Below are 5,151 nucleotides of genomic sequence, written 5' to 3' on the forward strand. Positions count from 1 at the left end.
CAATGTTTATTTTCATTTTTCTTTTTTGATTTGTCTCGTCCCAAAGTCGAAAAATAATTCTCCGGATCTCTTTGATAACAATTTGGTTACACCTCATATGACTTCGACAAACCGATCTATCTTGCTGAAGAAGAAGGCGAAGAAGATTGTGATCTGCTGGAAATTAGCCAGGTTGTCAAGACAAGAGGAGAAGGTGATTCAGCCGCACGAGGAGCGGGTTGAGGTTGTTATTCCAAGCACCGCCGAGGTCAGGAAGGAAGTGAAAATTGTGGCCGCTTCAGAGGCGAATCGAGAGCAGAATGGTAGCCTTGTTAAAAGAGCATGTGGATACCTTCACCTGGTCATGTCAGGATATGCCAGGGTCGGATACCGATGTCGTTGTGCACAAGCTACCATGGAGAGAAGATTGTCCTCTAGAGAAGCGGAACGCCGGTGCTACTTATCAGAGAGCTATGGTGACTTTGTTCCATGACGTTGAAATCAAATGCTACGACATGATAGCAAAGTCCCAAACAGGAGAGGGGCATCTGGCAGACCGGGGCAGGTCGTTTGACCAGTTGAGATAATTCAAACTGAGGTTGAATTCAAGTGAGTGCACTATCAGAGTGCGGTCCGGTAAGATGTTGGGGTTCATTATAAGAGAGGAATCGAGGTTCATCCTGCAAAAAAAAAAAAAAAAAAAAAAGAACAATAAGAGAAACGCCTGAACCGAGAACATAAAGGAGGGGTTCGTGGTTTCATAGATAGATTGAACTACCTGTCATGGTTCACATCTCATCTAACAGCCACGTGCGAACCTATATTCAAGATGTTGAAAAAAAAAAGATCAAACGGTTAGGTGAAATAATGATTGCCAAGGGGCATTGAAAAATAAAAGAATAAGTTGCAGGAACCTCTGATTCTGATACCTCCTGTGGAAGGAGCAATTGTTAATCTGTACTTGACGGCCTTCGAGGGGTCTACGAGGTGTATTGGGTCAGCATGACGAGTCTTGTCGAAAAGAGCATGCAATTTACCTTAGCAAAAAGTTTACCGACTGTGAAACAATACACTCACTGCTTGGGGAACTTGATGTACTTTGGCATAGGCTGCTCGCCGACTGAGACAGTATATGCTGGTTCATATCACTTTGTGGATTTCGAGATGGATCTGATCAGGTAGATTTTTGAAGATCCAGCATTAACCGGACAGGTTGCGAGAAGAGCAAAAGAATGTTGACTGATTTGTGATACCCTCAAAAGGCAATCAAGGGGAGGGTGTTGTCTGATTACATCGGTCAGCAACCCGTGGAGGATTATCAACCAATGAAGTTTGAGTTCCCTGATGAGGACATCTCGAGGTGCTCCAATCGAAGGATTGAGAGCAACCGATCCCGGAGGAGGGGCCTGACCCCGAATCCGAACGGATTCTGATGTCTGATGGGGAGGTCAAGGTGAATGAGCTTTCGTTGCCCGGATAACGTTGGAATGCACCGACGGTGCGATTGTGCAGAAAATGGTGGTAACCTACAGAGACTGGCATGAGACGCTGCCGTTTGCATTGCATGAGTATCGAACGTCGGTACGTACGCCTACTGGGGCAAAGCCTTTCTCATTGGTATATGGGATGGAGGCTGTATTACCCGTTGAGGTTCAGATTCCCTCTTTGAGAGTCCTGATGGATGTCAAATTGCAAGAGGCTGAATGGGTAAGGACCCGGTACGAAGAGTTGAGCCTGATTGAAGAAAAGAGGCTAACAGCCATCTGTCATGGGCAGTTATACCAACAGCGGATGAAGCGTGCTTTTGACAAGAAGGTGCGACCTCGGGTATATCACGTGGGTGATATGGTGCTGAAAATGATCCTTCCTCCTCAAAACGATCGAAGGGGCAAGTGGACACCGAATTATGAAGGTCCATTCGTGGTCAAGAAGGTTTTCTCTGGTGGAGCCTTGTTGCTAACGACCATGGATGGAGAGGATTTTCCATCCCCTGTGAATGCGGACGCAGTTAAAAAATACTTCGTGTAAAAGAGACCCGCTGGACGAAAAGAATAAAATAGTCCAGGAAAAAATGGGCATCCCGGCGAACCAAAAACAGAAAAGGTTCGGGCAAAAATTAGGGATAAAATGAAAAATTGTACACCCGGCAAGTCGAAAACCTGAAAAGGCGACTTGGGCAAAAAGGGTATCCCGGTGGACTGAAAACCCGAAAGGGCGGTCCAGGCAAAAGAGGGATTGAAACGAACAACTGCGTCCGGCATGATCGTTTGCGCTTTGGTTAAAGCATCATGGATAATACCCGGTAGGGGTCAGTTGGAATTGTCTTGTTCAGAAGGCAGAAAGCACGGAGAGTCTGAGGACATATGGGGTGTAACCGAGTTGGAACTCGATGAGATCACGGGTTTCACATAGCCATTAGGATAGATTTTTTCCTTTTGTGCGCAATTACCTCTTTTCAGGAATTGCTTCCCTTTGTATTGCTCAATTTGAGCCACACTTTTCCAATCAATAAAATGCATATTCAGTCAAATAATTTTGTTTTTGTTTTTCATTACTGCTTTGATTGCAAAAACATCTGATTATTGTGATAAAGAAGTTTGCATTTTTAATACATACAGGTTCCTTCCAATGCATGTTTATAAGATTGAAAACTTGAAATCTTATTTGGAAGGGTGAGTGACCCAAGTGTTGAAATCTTGACACGCCTGGGGCACGGTTTTATCTAACGATCTGTTTTGTAGGAACTGTTAGATATTCTTCACTCACTTGCAGGTTGTGATGTGGAAGCTTTGTAACAGATCCCCAGAGAGTTCGCTCAGGGACGAAGGAATGAAAACGACGAAGTGACGTTGAGGCGTACGACGACCCTTGATGGTAATCAAGAAGACTCTTCAAAGTCGGAAGACTTGAAAGTATGTAATTCCCCGCAGAAATCGATCAGGGACGAGTGCATGAAGAAAGGACGGAGAGACGACGAGACGTCCGACGACCCTTGAAATTAATCAAGAAGACTCTTCAAAGTCGGAAGATTGAAAAGTATGTATAAATCCCAGGAGTACGTTTCTCGTCGAGCGCGGGGCGATTGGGAATACAAGATGATGGAGCAGAAAAGGTCCAGACGAGTCTGGGAATTCTCAAAAGTGGAAAGCTGATACGAGATTGGGAGGTGGATACCGTGGTTCGACGAGACGACGGGTGTTCTGTGCCAACTTTTCTCATTTCCCCAGCTAGGTCCCCGAGCAGAATTAGAGGACCAACTCCCCAGCAGATCCAAGGTCTATGGATCCCTTAGCCGAGTCGAGATGGTTACCTCCGGCAGGTTTAAAATGGTGTTTCCTCAGCAGCCAGGCCTGAAGGTTGCTATTCCCCGAGTGGAGCGGGTTTCAATGAAATATATCTCCAGCAGTGTTCATCCTACCAGTGGATCGGATAATTTTCCGTAGCAGACTGATATCGGCATCCCCAGCTGAGTGTATCCTACGTGTGGATTGCATGGGTTGTCCCCAGCGAAGTAGCATTCGTTTTCCCTAGCAGGGTTTGGATGGTTATCCCCAGCAGGTGTCAGATCGATGCTTCCCCAGTTGCCAGGCCTGGAGGTGGCTGTTTTCCCAGCAGAGTATCTGTGAGCACTTCCCCAGTAAAGTCGTCAGGTATCTGTGAGGGTTTCCCGAAGCAGAGTCGGGATTGATATCCCCAGCAAATCAAAGACTGTTGTATCCCCACAGAATGTTGGTGGTGCTTATCCCCAGCATTTCCTCGAGCAGAGTGGGTGCAAAGGAAGTTCTTCCCCAGCAAGGGTTACCTTTTCCCGGCAGCAGTACTATTCCCCAGCAGGGTGGAGATCGGAGTAATGTCGAGTTCCTCAGCAGAGTGTCTCGAGCTCTTCAGAAGAGTCCCTGAGAGGGATGCTTTTTATGCATTCATCATGTAGCGTAAGCATAGCATATTGCATAGAAAAAATAATAAATCGCGTAGCATTTCCATAATTATGGAGCATTACGCAGAAAAAGATCATGCATCATTGTTGCAAGCATAGAGCTAGTCTCAAGCCGTGGTTACCATTTGAGAGGTGGTTGTGCCAGAAAGCGAAGATGTTACTCTGTGGAGTTTAGCATCATGACGTCAGATCAGCAATGTTCCCCAGTAGTGCGATATTGGAGGAAATGTTTCCGTCGGACAGAGATGGAAATAAAATCAGAGGACGTTACGCGATCAGCGCGATTCAAGCCGTGGTTACCGCTTGAGGATTGGTTTTATCAGACAGTGAAGGTGTTACTCCGAGGAGTCTAGCATCATGGTTTTAATCAAGGATATTCCCCAGTAGTACGATACTGGAGGGTAAGTTTCTGTCGAGCAGAAATGGGAATGTTAATCAAGAAAGTTTCGGGGTTCAAGGAAAACAAGAAAGAAGATAATCCCCAGCTAAACGCGAAGTGTTTGTCTGCCAGGGTTGAATAGAGAGCAGTCGGCTCAGGGCTTGTCATCCTCAGCATGGGTCGTTGCGGCAATCCGGCCAGTTTCCCGGTATCCAGACCGAAGTGGTATCCAGACCGAAGTGGTATCCAGACCGAAGAGGTGTTCAGACCAAAGTGGTGTTCAGGCCAAGAAAATGAAAAAAGAAGAGAAAATTCCGGGGTTCAAGAAAATGAAAAAGGGGAGAGAATAGTAATCCCGAGCGAGTGGTGTTCAGGCCATGGGTTATCCCTGTGTTACCATTTATTTTGGTATACAGGTCGACAGTGTTGTTTTGGTATTCAGGTCGACGTTTTTGTTTCGGCATTTCCGGCCGACTTTCTCCGTACCAGACGGATTTTTGTTTCAGAGATTGTTTCTTCGCCGATGCTGGCAGGCGTTGTTAATTATTTCCCATCAGAGTGCAAATTGTTCGTCTGTTCTTGGTATTCAATCACTCTTCATCCTGATCATCTGAAAGTCGAGGCTATTCATATCGACAGGTTCACAGTGGATTGAATAGGGGCAACTGTAACACCTCAAAATTTGCCCTCCTCTCTTGGGACTAGCATATCATGTTGCATATCATTTTTAGGTCATTAGGCATTGCATATTGCATATCATGTGGTTACATTGTGCAAGTCATCCTCTCAAGTCTTGATCAGAAGATAAGAGGTCATGTGCAAGCTAGGGTTTCATTGGACTGGTCATTAATCATCT

This window comes from Lathyrus oleraceus, chromosome 6 (assembly GCF_024323335.1).
Source record: "Lathyrus oleraceus cultivar Zhongwan6 chromosome 6, CAAS_Psat_ZW6_1.0, whole genome shotgun sequence".
NCBI classification, from domain to species: Eukaryota; Viridiplantae; Streptophyta; class Magnoliopsida; order Fabales; family Fabaceae; genus Lathyrus; species Lathyrus oleraceus.